Here is a 24,156-nt window from a genome sequence, read left to right as displayed (position 1 = left end):
GCCAATTATGTGCCCCCCCTCTACTTTAAAACCCTTCTTTCACTGTGTGTTAAGCAGGGGAGAGTCCGGGGAGCTTCCTCTCAGCGGTGCTGTGGAGAAAAATGGCGCTGGTGAGTGCTGAGGGAGAAGCCCCGCCCCCTCGGCGGCGGGCTTCTGTCCTGCTCAAATTTCTCAATAACATGGCGGGGGCTCTTTATATACATGTACAGTGCCCAGCTGTACATGTATATATCTAAATATGCCACAGGAGAGGTCCATATTGCTGCCCAGGGCGCCCGCCCGCCCGCCCCCCGCCCCCCCCCCCCCCCCCCCTGCACCCTTACAGTGACCGAGGTGTGTGAGGTGAATGGGAGCAATGGCGCACAGCTGCAGTGCTGTGCGTTACCTCTATGAAGATCAAGGTGTCTTCTGCCGCCTCTGATGTTCTTTTCCTCAATACTCACCCGGCTTCAATCTTCCGGCTCTGCGAGGAGGACGGCGGCGCGGCTCTGGGACGGACGGCTAGGGTGAGACCTGCGTACCGATCCCTCTGGAGCTAATGGTGTCCAGTAGCCTAAGAAACAGAGCCCTGAAACTCAGAGAAGTGGGTCTGTTTCTCTCTCCTCAGTCCCTCGATGCAGGGAGTCTGTTGCCATCAGGCTCCCTGAACATAAAAAACGTAACTAAAATGCTTTCTTTACAGGAAACTCAGGAGAGCTCCTGAAATGCACCCAGTCTCCACTGGGCACTGTATCAAACTGAGGGCTGGAGGAGGGGCATAGCGGGAGGAGCCAGTGCACACCCAGAGTCAAAGTCTTTCTTAAAGTGCCCATGTCTCCTGCGGAGCCCGTCTATCCCCATGGTCCTTACGAAGTCCCCAGCATCCTCTAGGACGTTAGAGAAATGTCTAGTAATAGCACTGTAATAAGGGATACATTTATAGCATGCTGAAGTAACATCGATGATATTGCTCCTAATTACTGTATAATAATTACTGTATAAGAGTTACAACTAGAATCTCAGGAAAGGGTATTAACTGTTTACACAGTGCACATTACACACGTTCCCCTGTTAACATCTGTGAATATCTAACTGCTGCTCCTAAAGGGACTGTGGCTATTTGTGTTTCCTTTCAGAATACTGCGCTCCGGAGAGCCTGCCTCTTGCAGCAGTTCTGTGCTACACACACTTCCTCCTCCGTCCCTTAGCTTTGTGTATGTGTCTCTGAGCCGCACCCACACAGCTCCAGGTTCTCCGGTCACTCACATCTTATTATCTGGCTCGCAAGAAGCTCTTCTATACGGAATACAATAGAGAGGTAAGTGCTGATCGTCCAGAAAGCTTTCCAGGCTCTCCTGGAATTGTTTCATGGACTTTTCATTTGCCCTATCCAAAGCTTTAGTGTTCTGCATATGTTACATTGTAACTTTCAAACTTTGCTGTGATGATAATGTTTAGCTGTAAGTTATTTATGTATTGTTATTTATATAGCACACATCGTGCAGCACAACTAGTAACAGCATAGTGAGTAGTAAGTGGCTAGTGGCTGCTAGGTGTGGCTATTACAGATGCTGCCAGTGTGTGAATGGACTGTAGTCCTACTCAGACACTGCTCTGTGGTTTAGTGCTGCCTTATGGGAGGCTGCAGGGTTGCAGTAGACCTAAATGTTGACGTCTGTGTTATAGCTGTTGTTTATAATTAATATATGATGGGGTCTAGGAAGGACACATTTCTGTACTGGGCAGCAAACTTTGTGTAGCTGGAGGAGCACAGCTGTTCTACAGCAACTCTGGAGTTACTGGGGGTTGTTTGCACAGTATATATCAGAGATAAGTAAAGGAATTCTTTTTGTGTCCTTACACTACATGTGCTGATCACTGGGAGATGCGGAACAGTAATTGCTGGTGTTTGTCTATACAAACTTCATTATTGTGTGTGGCTTATTGTAGCGATGTAAGTTCAAATCCCATACAGAAGTTCTACACAGCAGTAGCTGATATCCATAGCTCTAGGCAAGGCTTCTCTCCAGCACACCCATGTTTGTCTGGTTTTGTTAATAGCACTGTCAGAATAGGATTATGACCATAAGTGGACAAGCGAGACAGCATGTGTCTGCCAGTGATCCTATAGGATTTGCCTTTTAGTCAGTCAGAATACTTGTCACATACATCTAGAATATTATGTGTTTATTACTTTTGTTTGTTACATTTTTAGAGTATAGCAATATGTTTATTCAGTTTCCCCTGGGGGGCGGCAGATATAACATGTGCAGAGAGAGTTAGATTTGGGTGTGGTGTGTCAAACTGAAATCTAAATTGCAGTGTAAAAATAAAGCAGCCAGTATTTACCCTGCACAGAAACCAAATCTAAAGGGCCACATACACTTATGCGACCACATGTTGCAGGCAAACACCCCGGCAGTCTCTCGGGGGGGCAGGGTCACACAAGATACATCGTATGCTGACCTTTTGCATACGATATATCTTGTGCGATTCCACCCATGCCCCCAGGTCGGACCTGATTGAATGTGCAGCATCCGATCTGATGCTCACGGGAACGCGCATCGGATCGGAAACGCCTAAAAAAAAAAAATGCCCGATTCCATCCAATATATCGGGCCAAATGCCCGAAATTGGGCATTATTGCTCTAGTGTATGGGGCCCTTAACTCTCTACAAATGTTATATCTGCCGGACTGAGATTAGACAGAAAGGGAGGGGGGACACACACACACACACACACACACACACACACACACACACACACACACACACACACACACACACTGCTGCAAATCCCCATTTTGCTGCTGGTTTTTTATTTTATTTTTTTGGAGGATCACAGATTTTTGGATCATCAACTTGGGGAATTTTAGCATTTTGATTTTTCCTGATCTGCTAATTGATAGTCGGCAGTCACCTGTTCAGATCTTTGGGGGTCATTCCGAGTTGTTCGCTCGCAAGCTGCTTTTAGCAGCTTTGCACACGCTAAGCCGCCGCCTACTGGGAGTGAATCTTAGCATAGTAAAATTGCGAACGAAAGATTCTCAAAATTGCGAATAGACACTTCTTAGCAGTTTCTGAGTAGCTCCAGACTTACTCGGCATCTGCGATCAGTTCAGTGCTTGTCGTTCCTGGTTTGACGTCACAAACACACCCAGCGTTCGCCCACACACTCCTCCGTTTCTTCAGCCACTCCCGCGTTTTTCCCAGAAACGGTAGCGTTTTTCCGCACACACCCATAAAACGGCCTGTTTCCGCCCAGAAACACCCACTTCCTGTCAATCACATTACGATCACCAGAACAAGAAAATACCTCGTAATGCCGTGAGTAAAATACCTAACTGCATAGCAAATTTACTTGGCACAGTCGCAGTGCGGACATTGCGCATGCGCACTAAGCGGAAAATCGCTGCGATGCGAAGAAATTTACCGAGCGAACAACTCGGAATGACCCCCTTTGTTGTGGAATCACAGCACTGATGTGTAGCTCGCGTTACACAGTTTCTAATTATATTTTATGTGGGAAGCTGTAGTGTAAGCAGGAATCACATCCCTATCTTACATTTTACAGACTTCAGAATCTTTGCCTTTTGTTCACTTTTTTACTTTTTTCTGTTTTCAGTGTAGATAGCACATTATATTATACTGCCTTTGTAATAATACTGAAAGCTTGTAGGTGTACGCTGCAATAAAATAAAGAAATAATTCTATTCTGTAGTATATTTAACTTCTCTATTCTAGCTCACCCCCTCATGTAAACTTTGATCTTATCAACATAGTTTCCTGTTTGGTGATCTGAGGGCCCATTGTCACTGCAGGTTTCTGAAAAAAAGATTAGTTATTACTGCATTCCTGTAATGGGTTACAACTAATGGTCTCTTGTGTTCATTTTGATGCAGTGTCCTTCTTGCTAATGTCCGTGATTTAGTACAGTAGCTATGTGATCTTAAATTCACTGCAGAAATTATACAGATTGCTGTAGCACACACTCATATGGGCTTGCCAAGCACTGTTTTTGAATGGTATCCGGTCGACAGGGTTTCTAGGTCAACAGGATCTCTAGGTCGACATGTTCTAGGTCGACAGGTCAAAGGTCAACATGAGCCCCCCCCCCCCCTTTTTCATACTTAATGATCCACGCGGACTACGATTGGGAATAGTAACCGCGAGGCACCTTACCCTCACATGGCGAGCGAAGTGAGCCATGCGAGGGGACATGGTGCACTAATTGGGGTTCCCAGTCACTGTACGGAGAAAACGGCACCTAAAAAACTCATGTTGACCTGTCAACCTAGACCATGTCGAAAACCAGACCCTGTCGACCTAGTATCCCTGTCGTCCTAGTTACTGTCAACCAATAGTGGTCGACCTAGACACTGTCGACCTAGTTATTGTTGACCCTCCATACCACACCCATTGAAAATTGGGTCTGTATTTTCCTTGCAGGCATGCAGCATGGTGGAACCTGGTCTACACAGTCATACATAACTGACTGCATGCTGACTTTGGGGGAAGTGTATGAAAGTCTGGAGAGAGAGATAAAGTACCGGTCATTCCGCTTCTGTCGTTGTACAGTATGTGAGCGGGATGTACTAATGGCAAAATGCAATTAATACTCAAAAAACTGCTGTCTTTTGGCAGGTTTGACCACAACTTCCATATGTAACCAGCTCAATCTATAGATGGCATTGCCTATAGAAGCCTGTGGACTTTTCACATAACTTCCCCCAGTGTACCACGTGGCTCACAGCTGCAGGGCCGGATTAACAATGGGGCTGATGGAGCTGCAGCTCCAGGCCCACCTTCAAAATAGGCCCACAGCAACTGCAGACTGCTGTGCTGCTGTAAACAGAAAAAAAAACATTCCTGCTACAGCACATTGCCAGTGACGATGCAGTGTGTTGAGCACAGCTGCAGTGCAGAGCCACCCCGCCAGCACCTCTGTTTACTGCCGGCTGCAGGGCAAGACGATCTAGCCAGCGGCACTAGGACCCAGCACTGCTCTGCTGCTGCCGCTGGCGGCTTCTCCGCAGTGGGGATGAGGGCGAGGGGACAGGGAAGGCCCTACCATTACACTGCGTACGCGCCGAGCAGCCTACCAGGAAGCCCTTGCTGAATTCCCGGCTCTGGCGGCTCCCGCGCTGTTCTGTTCTCAGCCGCGGCTCCCTCTAGATGCCCGACGGGCTGTCCGCGAATGTGCAGTGAGTGGCGGCCGTGGAAGGCCGGGTGTCCCCCTCACACTGTCCGGTGCAAGTAGGTCAGAAACGCTGGAGCCCCCTATTATAGCATCAACGGAGCCGCCATCTGCAAGTGACAGGTACTGTCATATATAGTATAAATTACATAACCCAGAGCTCTGCAATATGTAGCAACAGCATCACAAGCGAAAGTGCCACCTGCGCCCCCCCCAACCAGACGTATCCCCTCTCCTCCCACTGTCACCAGGCTAATCCCCCTCCCCAGACCAGGCTAATCCCCCCCCCCCCCCCCTGTCAGCAGGCTAACCCCCCATCCCCAAGACTAGACTAATCCCCCTCCTTCCCCTGTTACCAGACTACCCCCTTCCTCACCAGCCTAAACCCCCCCCCCCTTCTTCCCCTGTCACCAGGCTACCTCCCCTCCTCACCAGCCTAACCCCCCCCCCCCCCCGCCTGCCCCTGTCACCAGGCTACTTCCCCTCCTCACCAGCCTAACCCCCCCCCCCTCGCCTGCCCCTGTCACCAGTCTATCACCCCTTTTCACCCTGTCACAAGGCTAACCCCCCTCCCCCCCCCCCCCTCACCAGACTAATCCCCCCCCCTCTCACCCTGTCGCCAGGCTAACCGACACCCCTCACCAGACTAAACCCCCTCCTACCCTTGTCACCAGGCAAATTTGCCCCCACTCTCTAGGCTAATCCTCCCATTCTCCTGTCACCAGGCAAATCCCCCCCCCACAAAAATAACTCCCCCCCCCCCCCCCTCCCCCTGTCACCAGGCTAAACCTCCCCCTCACAGAACTAATCCCCCTCCCCCCTGTCACCAGGCTAACCCCCCCCCAACCAGACTAATCTGCCCTCCTCCCCATCACCAGGCTAATCCCCCCCTCCTCACCCTGTCACCAGGCTAACATGCCCCCACTTACCAGGCTAATCCTCCCATTCTCCTCCTGTCACCAGGCAAATCCCCCTATGACCAGGCTAACCCCCTCACAGAAATAATCCCCCTCCTCCCCCTGTCACCAGGCTAACCCTCCCCCTCACAAAACTAATCCCCCTCCTCCCCCTGTCACCAGGCTAACCCCCCCAACCAGACTACTCTGCCCTCCTCCCCCATCACCAGGCTAATCCCCCTCCTTCCCCTGTCAGCAGGCTAACCCCCCCCCCACCAGACTAATCTCCCCCCTCCCCTTGTCACCAAACTACCCCCCCCTCCTCCTCACCAGGCTAATCCCCTTTCCATCCCTTGCCACAAGGCTAATCCCCCTCCTACTTCATCACCTGACTGTTCTTCCCCCTGTCTTCCTCCCATCTTCCATTGCTCTTCCCATATCTCCCTTCCGTCTTCCTCCCATATAGCCCCTATTCTTCCTCCCAACCCTGTTCTTCCACCTGTTTCCCTTCCAGTGGTGGAACTAGAGAGTGGTGGGTCCAGGCGCATCAATATGCATTGGGACCCCCTCCCATATATAAAATAGGGACCACCCAAAAAGTGGGGTTTGGTCTCATTGAGAAAGGGCATCACCACATAATAGTACCCTCAAAGTGCACCACACAGCAGCGCTCATTATACACCTTACACTACACAGCAGCGCTCCTAATACACCTTACACCACACAGCAGCACTCCTAATACACCTTACACCTCACAGCAGCGCTCATTATACACCTTACGCCACACAGCAGCGCTCATTATACACCTTACGCCACACAGTAGCGCTCATTTTACACCTTATGCCACACAGCAGCGCTCATTTTACACCTTACACCACACAGCAGCACTCCTAATACACCTTACACTACACAGCAGCGCTCCTAATACACCTTACACCACACAGCAGCGCTCATTTTACACCTTACACCACACAGCAGCGCTCATTTTACACCTTACACCACACAGCAGCGCTCATTTTACACCTTACGCCACACAGCTGCGCTCATTATACACCTTACGCCACACAGCAGCGCTCATTATACACCTTACACCACACAGCAGCGCTCATTATACACCTTACACCACACAGCAGCGCTCATTATACACCTTACACCACACAGCAGCGCTCATTATACACCTTACACCACACAGCAGCGCTCATTATACACCTTACACCACACAGCAGCGCTCATTATACACCTTACACCACACAGCAGCGCTCATTATACACCTTACACCACACAGCAGCGCTCATTATACACCTTACACCACACAGCAGCGCTCATTATACACCTTACACCACACAGCAGCGCTCATTATACACCTTACACCACACAGCAGCGCTCATTATACACCTTACACCACACAGCAGCGCTCATTATACACCTTACACCACACAGCAGCGCTCATTATACACCTTACACCACACAGCAGCGCTCATTATACACCTTACACCACACAGCAGCGCTCATTATACACCTTACACCACACAGCAGCGCTCATTATACACCTTACACCACACAGCAGCGCTCATTATACACCTTACACCACACAGCAGCGCTCATTCACCTTACACCACACAGCAGCGCTCATTATACATCTTACACCACACAGCAGCGCTCATTATACACCTTACACCACACAGCAGCGCTCATTATACACCTTACACCACACAGCAGCGCTCATTATACACCTTACACCACACAGCAGCGCTCATTATACACCTTACACCACACAGCAGCGCTCATTATACACCTTACACCACACAGCAGCGCTCATTATACACCTTACACCACACAGCAGCGCTCATTATACACCTTACACCACACAGCAGCGCTCATTATACACCTTACACCACACAGCAGCGCTCATTATACACCTTACACCACACAGCAGCGCTCATTATACACCTTACACCACACAGCAGCGCTCATTATACACCTTACACCACACAGCAGCGCTCATTATACACCTTACACCACACAGCAGCGCTCATTCACCTTACACCACACAGCAGCGCTCCTAATACACCTTACACCACACAGCAGCGCTCCTAATACACCTTACACCACACAGCAGCGCTCATTATACACCTTACACCACACAGCAGCGCTCATTATACACCTTACACCACACAGCAGCGCTCATTCACCTTACACCACACAGCAGCGCTCATTATACACCTTACACCACACAGCAGCGCTCATTATACATCTTACACCACACAGCAGCGCTCATTATACATCTTACACCACACAGCAGCGCTCCTAATACACCTTACACCACACAGCAGCGCTCCTTATACTTGTAATATCACACAGCAGCACTACTTATACACGTAACGTCACCCAGCAGTGCTCCTTACACATGTCCCGCCACTCAGCAGTGCTTCTTATACACGTAACGCCACACAGCAGCTCTCCTTATACACATAATGCCACACAGCAGTGCTCCTTATACATGTAATCCCACACAGCCGCACTCCTTATACATGTCCCGCCACACAGCAGCGCTCCTTACACATGTCCCGCCACACAGCAGTGCTTCTTGTACATGTAACACCACACAGCAGCGCTCCTTATACACATAATGCCACACAGTAGTATGCCTTATACATGTAATGCCGCACACAGTAGTGCTCATTATACACGCCACACAGTAGTGCTCTTTATACATGTAACGCCACACACAGTAGAGCACCTTATACATGTTGCGACTCACTGTAGTACTCCATACCTCCCAACTGTCCCGATTTTTTTGCGGGACAGTCCCACCCGCGGGCCGCAGTGTCCAGCGGTGAGGGGGGCAGTTGGGAGTCTCTGTGTCTCGCTGCCCTGCTTAGCAGAGCAGCGGTAAATAGACGCTGGATTCAGAGCTAGAGGGGGCATGCCAGCGACTCACAGAGCTGGGGCATGCCCCCTCAGTGACGGAAACGGGGCGTGGCTCGCGATCGCGGGTTCTCCTTCGAAGCCACGCCCCCTTTTCTTAGGCCACACCCCTTTTCGCGCGTGTGTCCCTCTTTAGGGAACTGTCAAGTTGGGAGGTATGGTACTCCTTATACACGTTATGACACAGTATGTGAGTGCACTATTTTTATAGACAGATAGTTAAATATATACACACAAAGTAAAAAACACACACAAAGTACAACACACACATAGTAAAACACACAGCAAAACACATATATATACTGTACACAGTCTGGTATTTACAGTTTTTTATGTTTTTTTTTTTTCCCACAACATACTGTACTGTGCGCCCCTCCTGGCTAGCTCTCTGGCTCCAGCAACGCTCTTCAGGGCAACTGCTGACGTCTCCTGGACACAGCATGCTCCCGAGACGCTCCCTCCCCCTTCTCCCAGCACACAGTGGTGGACCCTCGGCCAGCAGAGACAGAGCTGCATACCTCCCAACTGTCCCGATTTTCGCGGGACAGTCCCATGCGCACAGCGTGTATATACAGGTGACAGAGGGACTGGGGGCATGCCAGCAGCTCATAGAATGCTGGGCATTCACCCAGAGTGACAGAAATGGGGGGCGTGGCTCACGATTGTGGCATTGCCGCAAAGCCATGCTCCTTTTACATAGACCACACCCCCTTTTCGGGAGCACGCACCTTCGACTCGTGAGAGGTACCTATTTAGGGATTCAAAATGCTGGGAGGTATGGAGCTGGTTGGAGGAGATTGTGACAGCCAGCAGTGCGCACTGTGCAGAGTTCAAAGAAGGGTGGTGATTGATCTCATCACCCTTCTCCTTTGCTGGTGCCGCAGACCACATTCAGGCTTCCTTCATTGGGGGTCATTCCGAGTTCGCTCGCTAGCTGCTTTTAGCAGCATTGCACACGCTAGGCCGCCACCCTCTGGGAGTGTATCTTAGCTTAGCAGAATAGCGAACGAAATATTAGCAGAATTGCGAATAGAAATTTCTTAGCAGTTTCTGAGTAGCTCCAGACTTACTCACAGATTGCGATCAGCTCAGGCCGTTTCGTTCCTGGTTTGACGTCCCAAACACGCCCTGCGTTCGGCCAGCCACTCCCCCATTTCTCCAGACACTCCCGCGTTTTTTCCTGGCACGCCTGCGTTTTTCCGCACACTCCCAGAAAACGGCCAGTTTCCGCCCAGAAACACACACTTCCTGTCAATCACACTCCGATCACTTCAACAATGAAAAATCTTCGTTCGGACGTGAGTAAATCTACTAAGTTTTGTGCTAAAATACTAACCGCATGCGCATTTTTGCCTTAATTGCTCCGTTGCGAAAATCGGCAACGAGCGAACAACTCGGAATGACCCCCATTGTTAGGGCCTGCAGTGTAATGGCGGGCAGCATGTAATGAGTCAGTCTGTCTCATTATACTGCTACCGACTGTGGGCCCCTCCACAGCGGCGGGGCTCGGGGCAATGCACCGGCGCATGTTCCGCCGCTGCTCCCTCCCTTCTTCCTGCCATCTTCCTGTCTCCCTCATCTCCTACTATTCTTCCCCCTATATCCCTCCTGTCTTCCTCCCATCTAGCCCCTATTCTTCTCCCTGTCTTTCTCTTGTCTTCCTTCCATCTAGACCCTGTTCTTCCTCCTGTCTTCCTCCCATCTTCCACTGTTCTTCTCCCTTTTTTCTTCCCCTCTTAATAAAATAATTATTATAATATAATTATTTAAGTACTGAGATTTCTCTGTTTCAAACACACACACACCACTGGTCACACCCCCATACCAGTAGCCACACCCCCACCATGCTGGCCACACCTTTTGTGGCGACACACAATAGGCCCTTCATAAATTTCAGCTCCAGGCCCATGAGGACCTTAATCTGGCACTGCACAGCTGCGGTGGCTAACAGCTGTGCATGCGCAGAAGGACCCCGGGTTATAAACCCAGAAGAGCTCTCCTTTGCGTTTACATTTGCAACTCTACAAGCATACAACATTAAATACCGCTGTGCATGCGGTAAGTGGCATGATGTATCGCATTCGAAATGCCATGCGTGATTCATCCTGCATTGTATTTGAAAAATGACAGGAGCTGTTTGGTTGGTACTTTATCTCTTTCCAAGGTTTGATATACTGAAACTCCCCCTTTGTTCTTAAAACCCCCTTTAGACTGCCAGCTGTGCATTCAGGGTTTCTGTGCGGTCTGAAAGGGCCCAGGGGAAATATCCCGGGTTTTATTCCTGGTCGCTGCGGTATAAACGAGTTGCTGGCTTGATGCGACCCGTTTCCCTTTCACACTGTATGGACGGGCGGCACTTGGAGATCATCTTATCTCCAAGCGCCGATCCCCGCTCGCGCCACTGATCAGGCAATATGCCGGGCTGCTGACAGCGGTTTGAAAGGGGCTCAGGTGGGTCGCATCCGGGAAGCACCCTTGTACAGCTCCTGGGTGTGACCCACCTGTTGCGGTTTGAAAGGGGTGTTACGGTACTTATTTATTCTTGTTTCGTAAGCATATTTACAATGAGTGCAGAATGTGCAGTGTACACGGAGAATGTGGCTGACGACCTGCAGGAGTGCGCATCCTCAGCCAACTAGTGGGTACACACTAGACGATGTGCCCGATATGTTGGTTCTATCTGCCGACATATAGTCTAGTGTGTACCCAGCTTTAGAATACTCTGCTTTTTGTTTTTATTGACATGAGAAGTGGTCAGAATGGGAATCACCCAGCCACTGAAGCATTAAGGCAGGCCTGGCCAACCTATGGCTCTCCAGATGTTGTAAAACCACATCCCAGCATGCTTTGCCACAGTTTTAGCATTCACTAATAGCAAAAATGTGGCACGGCATGATGGAACTTGTAGTTTTACAACAGCTGGAGAGCCACAGGTTGGCCAGGCCTGTATTAAGGCATTTGATAGGTGTAAATTCATTTTAGGCCCAGCTACATTTTTTGAATAAAGTGTTTTTTTATTGAGCTTTTCAGAACACAACATTTAATGCAATTAAAACCAAGAGCACAGACATTAGAGGCATAAGGGCAACATGAGTCAAGTCCTCAATGAGTACAAGCATTGTATCAAGTATATGTGTACAAAAAACAGCAGGCATATGTGTCCATAACACAGGAGGCGGTGTCCATGCGGGGAAGGACCCATGACTCTCTGTACAAAGGTGCAGTCCAGAAGACATAATGACAGCTTATAATAGTATTCAGAGCTCAGAATAAAATCCGGAGATCCCCGTAGGAGATGGTGAACTATTATAACTGTATAGTTATGCCATTCATGCTGTGCGCACTAATAAAATAATCATACAATATATAAACTCAACACTCCGAGGGCTGCTGGCATCTATGGTGAAGGCCCCCGACATCACTGACATTTCTAGCTAAGTACACAGATTTTCCGTGAGCTACTGTATGGTAGTATTAAGTAGGGACAGCTAAGTTTTGTATTCTGGCCCAGTGACAGCCATCCAGGAGTAAACAATGCATACTTTGGCAAGTGTACATAAGTAACACTGCCTTGTATATTTATCAAGCAGTTCTTCTGTGACCCCCAATACACACACCACAGGTTAGGCTGCGGGGAGAGGTTTAGGGTTAGTTTAGTGCAACTCGCCTGCCGGGATTTTAGGCAGTCGGTATGCCAGTGTCTGTATTGTGACCGTCAGCATCCTCACTGCTGCTATCCTGTGCCCAACTCTAACAACCAGAATCCGCCTTAAGCTGGGTACACACTACAATAAATTGTGTGATATATCATGGATCGGAACAATCTACCAAACACCTCGTATAGTGTGCCCCCTCTGTCGTTCCTGCCCGTCGTTTATTGAATCATCCCATTGGATGTGCTGCATGTCCAATTGGATGATTCCATAGCCAACACTTTATAGTTGCATGCAGCAGCTAGAGATACATTATGCCATCGTACAACCAGACCGTTTAGCGTGTAGGGTGGATGCAATGTGTCGCTTGTACATACTTACCAACTCTCCTGGAATGCCTATATGACTCCTGAATTTCCAATGGACTCTGGAAGAGCGGGAGACCTCTACAACCAGGCCCACTTCCTAGTGAAATGTCCAGGATCGGGAGAATAAAACGTGACTCGTGGCATTGCGCAGTGGGCGGTGGGGCAATGATTATTTACTGCATTTTTGTATTTCATGCATCCCACTCCAAACATGGGCACATCATATAAACTGTATATACACTCACATGCAGGAACACACAGCTGCTCCTCCTGATGTGATGTATATCTGAGTACTAACGTGTGTGTGTGTGTGTGTGTGTGTGTGTGTATATATATATATATATATATATAATATATATATAATTTTTTTTCTTTACTTTGAGCTTCTGTTAATGTTATCCTGCCCCCCATTTACCAAATATGTCTGACTTCTGACTGTAACAGAGTCTCGGAGACTGAATGAGAGGTGTCCGCAGATGCCATCACTATAGCTATCCCGTATGCAGCGGATCTGTAAAAATGTGGTAATACCTCAAGCTGCGAGTATTTGTGCAGAGACGCATACTGATGGCATCTGACCCACCCTTTACATACAAAAACCCCATGGTTGCTCAGAATGTCTGTCACAAGAAAGCCGCCTGAGCCTTTACAAGTGCGTATGAAGACTCAGTCGCAGGCTAAGACACTCTTCCGAAACGGTTGCGACCAGGGACGTGCAGTCAGGGGAGGCAGTGCCTCACCTGTCATTAATGATTATAATAATGCAAAGAAGATACTTATGACATATTATGTGCCATAAGTATATGCTTTATATTATTGTAATCATTTGTATATTAAAAATAGGTTTAAATTAGATTTTGGAGGCACAGAATTCAGTGCCTCCCGCGGGCAATGATAAAGGACCGTAAGTGAGGGGCGGGGCCAAGCTATGGGCAGTAAAAAGCCCATTTAAAAAAACAGGATAAGCGGCACTAGTATAACTGCCTCAGTGACAGGGGCGTGCTTTCAGCCCATATGAAAGCACGCCCCTGTCTCTGAGGCAGATATGGTTAGGCATCAGATTTGAAACTATCCTTGGTTTCACTGAAACTGAGAGACTCCTTTGTCCACACTCTACACCACACCTCCACTCTTCTCATTCATCGCCACTGGAAGCCCGGAGTAGCTGCATTCTCTGCCACCAGGGCTGGCCGCACCATTACTCCAGGTAAGGCGTCAGACCGCACCGCAGCCCGACATCCTCTTCAGCTGTCACCTGGTCCCCACCCGCCTCAGACACTGTCAGAGACTGGCGCACAGTCCCCCGCCCGCTTCCCTCCAGGATCCTCGTTCTCGTGAATGAAGTGCTTATCTACACAGGTCTGTGTCCTTGCTGAGTGCCTCTGTGTATTGAACACAGGCTGTCCTGCTCTCATTGTTTCAGTGAGATGTGCGCACTGTGCCAGGGGAGTGTGTGGGGGGGTTATTAGTGCGTTTGTGCCGGGTATAGGGGTAGGGTGTGTGTGATTACTGCATGTGTGCCGGGTATAGGGGTAGGGTGTGTGTGATTACTGCATGTGTGCCGGGTATAGGGGGGTGTGGGGGGTGTGTGTGTGGGGGGGGGGGTGATTAGTGTATATGTACCAGGGTATAAGAGATGGGGGGAGTGGGGTGATTAGTGCATATGTACCAGGGTATAAGGGGAGGGGGGAGTGATTAGTGAGTGTGCGCACAGGTATAAGAGGAGGGGTGGAGATTACAGCCACTGGCTCGATCAACTGCCCTGCAGCTCTAAACCTACTTCCATGCCTCCAGGCAGACCCTCTGCTGCTCTCCTTAACCCTGGGCACCTTTGCTGCCCAGACCTTGGCTGCCACTGCTCCCCAGACTTCGCGGGCATTGGCGGCAGCATCGGACTGGCAATTAGCAGTGGGGGCAGTACCTGGCGGCAACATTAGCAGGCATTGACAGCTGGCGGGGGTCACAGCACAGTAGCGATCACTGACAGTGGAAAGAAGGGCAGTACGGATGGTGTAATAGTTAGCATTACGGTCTCACAGCACTGAGGTCATGGGTTCGATGCCCACCATGGCCCTAACTGTGCAGAGTTTGTATATTCTCCCTGTACTTGCGTGGGTTTCCTCCGGGTACTCTGGTTTCCTCCCACAATCCAAAAATATACTGGTATGTTAATTGGCTCCCAACAAAAATTAACCTTAGTGTGTGTGTGTGTGTGTGTGTGTGTGTGTGTGTGTGTACATGTGATAGGGAATATAGAGTGTAAGCTCCACTGGGGCAGGGACTGATGTGAATGGCCAAATATTCTCTGTAAAGCGCTGTGGAATATGTGTGCGCTATATAAATAATGGGTAATAAATAAATAAGTCAGAAAAAGTAGAAGAATCCCACAAAGCTGCAGAGCGAAATTACAAATTCCACAGTGATAGGACCTGTATGACCTTATGACCCCAGCACTGTGAGGCAATAAAACTTTCCACTGTACCTCAGTGCAGCTAATTCCTGTCCCAAAGTTATCCTCTGTTTATATTTATTAATTCATATATGTATTTTTTGTTCTATGTACTACCTTTACAGTACAGTTCGGGTGGTCTTCAGTATGCCGAATGTTGGGATCCCGGCGCACAGTATACCGGCGCCGGAATCCCGACACCCGGCATACCGACAGATATTCTCCCTCGTGAGGGTCCACGACCCCCCTGGAGGGAGAATAGATACAGCTTTTTCTTGGGCCAGTATGAGGCTTGCTCAATGAGCAGAGAGAGGTGACCTGGCATTATGCATATATGTCGGGTCACCCCGCTAATATATACGGTGGCAGGATTAGGGGCAGAGCTAGCCTGCAGCAGGCAGCAAACTTAGGTGACCCTACACATTATATACAGGTCAGAGTGGTGGTGGGGGAGCAGATTTTTTTTTTATTCTGCTACTTTCCCCTGGGACACATCTGATTGGCTGGTGATGGAGAAGGGGGCGGATAGAACAGGGAAACATCCATCGTCACTGCTTTACTCCTGTCAAGAGACTCATTACGCCATCCTGAGCTACCAAATAAATATATATATATATATATATATATATATATATATATACCGTATATACTCGAGTATAAGTCGACCCGAATATAAGCCGAGGCACCTAATTCTACCACAAAAACCTGGGAAAACTTATTGACTCGAGTATAAGCCTAGGGTGGGAAATGCAGCTCTAGCCGTACACAGCCCTCAGTGCCAGATATGCCCTCATAGTGCCAGATATGCCCCCACAGTGCTGCCAGATATGCCCCCACAGTGCTGCCAGATATGCCCCCACAGTGCTGCCAGATATGCCCCCACAGTGCTGCCAGATATGCCCCCACAGTGCTGCCAGATATGCCCCCACAGTGCTGCCAGATATGCCCCCACAGTGCTGCCAGATATGCCCCCACAGTGCTGCCAGATATGCCCCCACAGTGCTGCCAGATATGCCCCCACAGTGCTGCCAGATATGCCCCCACAGTGCTGCCAGATACGCCCCCTCATGATGCCAGATACGTTCCCTCCCCAAGTGCCAGGTATGCCCCACAGTGTTGTTACTTACCCCTCCGTCGATCCCGCGCTGTCTTCTGGAGGGACACGAAGCGCACAGCACGCGCCTCTCCTGTGTCCCTCCTGCATCTTCGGCGGCCGCGGCGGGTCTATTAAAGGAAGTGCCGGTTCGTGATCAGAGGTCACGAACGGGTACTTCCTGTAATAGAACCGCCGCTGCTGCCGCCGGAGATGCAGGAGGGACACAGGAGAGCCGCGCGCTGTGCGCTCCGTGTCCCTCCTTCACACTGCTCTGCCTCTGCCTGTCACTGACTCGAGTATAAGCCGAGGTGGCTTTTTCAGCACAAAAAAAAGTGCTGAAAAAGTCGGCTTATACTCGAGTATATACGGTATATATATATATATATATATATATATATATATATATATATATATATATATATATATATATATATATTTATTTATTAGTGATGAGCGGGTTCGGTTCCTCGGGATCCGAACCCCCCCGAACTTCACCCATTTTTGCACGGTTCCGAGCAGACTCTGATCCTCCCGCCTTGCTCGGTTAACCCGAGAGCGCCCGAACGTCATCATCCCGCTGTCGGATTCTCGCGAGATTCGTATTCTATATAAGGAGCCGAGCGTCGCCGCCATTTTGCACTCGTGCATTGGAGATTATAGTGAGAGGACGTGGCTGGCGTTCTCTCAGTTTCTGTGCTCAGTGTGCTGCAAATATCTGTGCTCCGTGTGCTGCAAATATCTGTGCTCAGTGTGCTGCAAATATCTGTGCTCAGTGTGCTTTATTGTGGGGACTGGGGACCACCAGTATTATATAGTAGAAGGACAGTGCAGAGTTTTGCTGACCAGTGACCACCAGTATTATACGTTCTCTGCCTGAAAAACGCTCCATATCTGTACTGCATTGTAGTATATAGTAGGAGGACAGTGCAGAATTTTGCTGACCAGTGACCACCAGAATTATATCAGTACGGTACAGTAGTCCACTGCTCTACCTACCTCTGTGTCGTCAAGTACACTATCCATCCATACCTGTGGTGCATTTAAGTTTTCGTGCGCAGTGTGTGTGTATGTATGTATGTATGTGTGTATATATATATATATATATATATATATATATATATATATATATATATATATAGTAGTAGGACAGTGCATCATTTTGCTGACCACCAGTATATAATATATAGCAGTACGGTACAGTAGGCCACTGCTCTACCTACCTCTGTGTCGTCAAGTATACTATCCATCCATCCGTGCATTTAAGTTTAAATTGATATATTACTGGCATATAATTCCACACATTAAAAAATGGAGAACAAAAATGTGGAGGGTAAAATAGGGAAAGATCAAGATCCACTTCCACCTCGTGCTGAAGCTGCTGCCACTAGTCATGGCCGAGACGATGAAATGCCATCAACGTTGTCTGCCAAGGCCGATTGCCAATGTCATAGTAGAGAGCATGTAAAATCCAAAAAACAAAAGTTCAGTAAAATGACCCAAAAATCTAAATTAAAAGCGTCTGAGGAGAAGCGTAAACTTGCCAATATGCCATTTACGACACGGAGTGGCAAGGAACAGCTGAGGCCCTGGCCTATGTTCATTGCTAGTGGTTCAGCTTCACATGAGGATGGAAGCACTCATCCTCCTGCTAGAAAACTTAAAAGAGTTAAGATGGCAAAAGCACAGCAAAGAACTGTGCGTTCTTCTAAATCACAAATCCCCAAGGAGAGTCCAATTCTGCCGGTTGCGATGCCTGACCTTCCCAACACTGGACAGGAAGAGGTGGCGCCTTCCACCATTTGCACGCCCCCTGCAAGTGCTGGAAGGAGCACCCGCAGTCCAGTTCCTGATAGTCAAATTGAAGATGTCACTGTTGAAGTACACCAGGATGAGGATATGGGTGTTGCTGGGGAGGAAATTGACAAGGAGGATTCTGATGGTGAGGTGGTTTGTTTAAGTCGGGCACCCGGGAAGACACCTGTTGTCCGTGGGACGAATATGGCCATTGACATGCCTGGTCAAATTACAAAAAAAAATCGCCTCTTCGGTGTGGAATTATTTAAACAGAAATGCGGACAACTGGTGTCAAGCCATGTGTTGCCTTTGTCAAGCTGTAATAAGTAGGGGTAAGGACGTTAACCACCTAGGAACATCCTCCCTTATACGTCACCTGGAGCGCATTCATCATAAGTCATTGACAAGTTCAAAAACTTTGGGTGACAGCGGAAGCAGTCCACTGCCAACTAAATCCCTTCCTCTTGTAACCAAGCTCCTGCAAACCACACCACCAACTCCCTCAGTGTCAATTTCCTCCTTAGACAGGAAAGCCAATAGTCCTGCAGGCCATGTCACTGTCAAGTTTCACGAGTCCGCTCCTGCCTGGGATTCCTCCGATGCATCCTTGAGTGTAACGCCTACTGCTGCTGGCGCTGCTGTTGTTGCTGCTGGGAGTCGTTCGTCATCCCAGAGGGGAAGTCGGAAGACCACTTGTACTACTTCCAGTAAGCAATTGACTGTTCAACAGTCCATTGCGAGGAATATGAAATATCACAGCAGTCATCCTGCTGCAAAGCGGATAACTCAGGCCTTGGCAGCCTGGGTGGTGAAAAACGTGGTTCCGGTATCCACCGTTAATTCACAGGGAACTAGAGAATTGATTGAGGTACTGTGTCCCCGGTACCAAAAACCATCTAGGTTCCATTTCTCTAGGCAGGCGATACCGAAAATGTACACAGACGTCAGAAAAAGAGTCACCAGTGTCCTAAAAAATGCAGTTGTACCCAATGTCCACTTAACCACGGACATGTGTACAAGTGGAGCAGGGCAGACTCAGGACTATATGACTGTGACAGCCCACTGGGTAGATGTATTGCCTCCCGCAGCAAGAACAGCAGCGGCGGCACCAGTAGCAATATCTCGCAAACGCCTGCCTAGGAACGAGTTGGCTACGCTTTGTATCACCGCTTTCCATAAGAGGCACACAGCTGACAACCTCTTACGGAAACTGAGGAACATCATCATAGAATGGCTTACCCCAATTGGACTCTCCTGGGGATTTGTGACATCGGACAACGCCACCAATATTGTGCGTGCATTACATGTGGGCAAATTCCAGCACGTCTCATGTTTTGCACATACATTGAATTTGGTGGTGCAGAATTATTTAAAAAACGACAGGGGCATGCAAGAGATGCTGTCGGTGGCCCGAAGAATTGTGGTCCACTTTCGGCATTCAGCCACCGCATGCCGAAGACTGGAGTACCAGCAAACACTCCTGAACCTGCTCTGCCGTCATCTGAAGCAAGAGGTGGTAACGAGGTGGAATTCAACCCTCTATATGCTTCAGAGGATGGAGGAGCAGCAAAAGGCCATTCAAGCCTATACAGCTACCTACGATATAGGCAAAGGAGGGGGAATGCACCTGACTCAAGCGCAGTGGAGAATGATTTCAACATTGTGCAAGGTTCTGCAACCCTTTGAACTTGCCACACGTGAAGTCAGTTCAGACACTGCCAGCCTGAGTCAAGTCATTCCCCTCATCAGGCTTTTGCAGAAGAAGCTGGAGAGATTGAAGGAGGAGCCAAAACAGAGCGATTCCGCTAGGCATGTGACATGGGACTTGTGGATGGAGCCCTTAATTTGCTTAACCAGGATTCACGGGTGGTCAATCTGTTGAAATCAGAGCACTACATTTTGGCCACCGTGCTCGATCCTAGATTTAAAACCTACGTTGTATCTCTCTTTCCGGCAGACACAAGTCTGCAGAGGTTCAAAGACCTGCTGGTGAGAAAATTGTCAAGTCAAGCGGAACATGACCCGTCAACAGCTCCTCCTTCACATTCTCCCGCAACTGGGGCTGCGAGGAAAAGGCTAAGAATTCCGAGCCCACCCGCTGGCGGTGATGCAGGGCAGTCTGGAGCGAGTGCTGACATCTGGTCCGGACTGAAGGACCTGCCAACGATTACTGACCTGTCGTCTACTGTCACTGCATATGATTTTGTCACCATTGAAAGAATGGTGGAGGATTTTATGAGTGACCGCATCCAAGTAGGCACGTCAGACAGTCCGTACGTATACTGGCAGGAAAAAGAGGCAATTTGGAGGCCCTTGCAGAAACTGGCTTTATTTTACCTAAATTGCCTCCCCTCCAGTGTGTACTCCGAAAGAGTGTTTAGTGCAGCCGCTCACCTTGTCAGCAATCGGCGGTTACTTCCAGAAAATGTGGAGATGATCCGTGGAGACATTCACCAGCCATTGCTTCCAGAAAGTACACAGGGACCTGAGATGGTGGATTCCAGTGGGGACGAATTAATAATCTGTGAGGAGGGGGATGTACACAGTGAAAGGGGTGAGGAATCGGACGATGAGGAGGAGGTGGACATCTTGCCTCTGTAGAGCCAGTTTGTGCAAGGAGAGATTGATTGCTTCTTTTTTGGTGGGGGCCCAAATCAACCAGTCCTTTCAGTCACAGTCGTGTGGCAGACCCTGTCGCTGAAATGATGGGTTTGTTAAAGTGTGCATGTCCTGTTTATACAACATAAGGGTGGGTGGGAGGGCCCAAGGACAATTCCATCTTGCACCTCCTTTTTTTCTTTCATTTTTCTTTGCATCATGTGTTGTTTGGGGACTATTTTTTGAAGTGCCATCCTGTCTGACACTGCAGTGCCACTCCTAGATGGGCCAGGTGTTTGTGTCGGCCACTTGGGTCGCTTAGCTTAGTCATCCAGCGACCTCGGTGCAAATTTTAGGACTAAAAATAATATTGTGAGGTGTTCAGAATAGACTGAAAATTAGTGAAAATTATAGTTATTGAGGTTAATACTATGGGATCAAAATGACCCCCAAATTCTATGATTTAAGCTGTTTTTGACGCGTTTTTGTAAAAAAAACACCCGAATCCGACAAAAAAATTTCAGGGAGGTTTTGCCAAAACGCGTCCGAATCCAAAACACGGCCGCGGGACCGAATCCAAAACCAAAACATGTCCGGGGCACACTATATATATATATATATATATATATATATATATATATATATATATATATATATATATATATATATATATATATATATATATATATATATATATATATATCTATCACACACACACACACACACACGAAAGCAGTTTTCCATGCATATATGAATTGCTCTTTTCATATAAGTGTATGGGGAAGCGATAGTACACTAGTCAGGGGCAGTGCTGGAGAAATCTGAGACTTCTCCACGGTAACCCCTTCTATGAATAGGACATTGCAGAGAAAAGCCCTGTTCACTGCAGTAGTCGCCAGTCATGCTAACAGATTATTACACAGATTGTGACTTCTAGACTGGTATCCAGGAAGTGCCCCACCTATGTGTAGCTGTGCTCCCTCCTGTTTCTGCATTTTTACTTTTATGGCTGGTTACCTCATTCTGCAGAGAGGATGCTTTCAGCGAGAGAGCTGTGACTCATATACTTAGACTGCCAAAGTACATATGTATGTTTCTTTCCATCCTGCTTTAAAAAAAAAAAAAAAATCTATTCCACCACCCCCATCCTCCCCACCCCACCAGAAAGTAAGAATTCTTAAAGACCACAATATACTACATTCTGTCATCGCAAATATGCGCTATAGTGTGTATTATATGTGCTACAGGCAGTGAGGGATTTGGAAAATAAGTGGATCCTATAGAACGTGCTGTGATTAACCGACCTCTGTCCCCCCCACTGCTAATAGCCGCTGGCAGCTTCTCCCTTCATGCCTGCCAGCGTCCAGCTGACGCCGGCGTGCCACAGTTGGCGCTCTGCAATTTGAATCTGCAGTAGTTCTGCATCTGGGAATGCTCCTTGGAATACAGGCCCCCCTCTCACATCATATCGGTGATGCCAAGCCCCCCAGCCCCCCCCCAGCAGTGTTGTATCTCAGATTCCTTCAGCCAGATCTCTTCACACAGAAGGCCAGTTCTAGCTGGGTGCTGAGGGACAAGCTGGCATAGAACAGTGACCCGACTGGGGTCACTATATTGCTCCAGCAGCTATCTTCACTTACCCCTCCTTGAACCCGTTACTGCCCCAGCACCTATCTACCCTTACATCCTACCTACTCCAACTGCTATCTGCTCACAGCACTACCCAAACTGTTGCCTGCCCTTACCCCCTCCCTACCCCCAGCACTGCCTGCATCTTTTGTAGATAGATTTGGTGAGTTTTCGCACTGCGCATGCTCTGGGGCAGACACATTCAATTAGGGGAGATCCAGGGGCAAATTCAAAAAAGTCAAGGTCATGCTGCACTGGGGATGTCTTGTCCCCATGGGCATGTGCAGGGCTTCTGAATTGCAGGGCACATCAAACACCCCTCTCCTCTCCCAAAAAACATCATTAAGTTGCCACATGCATCAGGGTAGAAGAGCCTCTTTCAGCTTCTCACAAGTCAGGCAAACGTGCAATGAGTCTGACTGCCCTGTGCAAATCACAGCAATTTGGAGCTACTGTAAAAGTTGTGTACTAGGGATCACGAGGCGGGTGTGGGGGCAGTACTACAAGATGACAGAGGAATATGTGGGTGTCACTGCTGTTTAAGGGGAAAATGTTTGGTTCTGTTGTCGTGGGTTTGGTACTGCAGAAGATTAAACTACTCTAGAATTTTGCTGCTTTCAGCGATCACATACTGTATGGGGACAAATGCAAATGGTTATTGTCACTCATCTTTACAACCTCTTCAGTGCTTGGTCTCATGTGGTGACTTGCAAAGGGAAGTTGTACATCAGAATATTCAACTAGAGGTAACACATGTCCTGTATTTGAGGAAAGCTTTCAGAATCTGTATTGATGGATGTTATCAGTAAAGTTAATAAAATCAAACAATATTTTAACCTAAAAATTAACATCAACAAATGAGTTTCATTGAAGCATTCACAAATGCTGTTTAAGAAATGTCCGCAAATGAATTCTGCTTCCATATAAGGTCCCTCCCTGCGGGGTTTGGCTCTGTTCCATGCACTTCAGTAAGTGTATTGCTGGCTCAGTCGCACAAGCTGTAGAAGATGTTAACATGTCTCTAATGTACTGTGGTTTTCTCACAATGGAAAATTTGGCAATGTGAGCGTACTATCAGTTAATACACTTAAGAGATCTGGATTAGGCCATCGCAGATTTTCAGGCTCCGACCTTTAAAATCCTCTTCATTACTTCATGTATTTGGTCTTACACCTTGTTTTAGAACCCACATGCACAAAGTCTAGATTTCTGTAATTTATTAGCCATATATCTTGAAGCTGTTTCATACAAGCTGCATTTAATTAAAGAGAAATGAATACATTGTATAAATCTGTAAACTATATTTAAGCAAAAAGTTGGGCACTGCAGTGGCACAGTGGTTACCATTGCTGTCTCTCAGTACTGGGGTCATGGGTTGTATTCCTAGAGCCCTATCTAGTGTGGAGTTTGTATGTTGTTAACATGTTTGTGTCAGGTGCCCCGGTTTTCTTCCACAAGCCAAACTGGCCAGACAATTTTAGCCCTATAGTGTGTGTCTGTGTAAAGGGGAAAACATTCTGTGAGCTTTACTGGAGAAAGAACTGCTTAATATGAGCGCAAATCTAATAGG

At 48.2% G+C, this 24,156-nt stretch overlaps 1 protein-coding gene across 1 annotated transcript in view; it reads left to right on the top strand.

The window, feature by feature from the left end:
* The first annotated feature begins 1,092 nt into the window (after positions 1–1,092).
* The window catches only part of MYADM (myeloid associated differentiation marker), a 36,804-nt gene continuing 13,740 nt past the window's right edge, over positions 1,093–24,156 (top strand). Inside the window, exon 1 of the mRNA XM_063942768.1 lies at positions 1,093–1,297. The gene's annotated coding sequence lies outside the window, so the exon portion shown is untranslated. The remainder of the gene's footprint in view (positions 1,298–24,156) is intronic.

This window comes from Pseudophryne corroboree, chromosome 10 (assembly GCF_028390025.1).
Source record: "Pseudophryne corroboree isolate aPseCor3 chromosome 10, aPseCor3.hap2, whole genome shotgun sequence".
Taxonomy (NCBI): Eukaryota; Metazoa; Chordata; class Amphibia; order Anura; family Myobatrachidae; genus Pseudophryne; species Pseudophryne corroboree.
The sequence above is the reverse complement of the archived record's forward strand: the minus strand, read 5'-3'. Positions and strand labels throughout refer to the sequence as shown.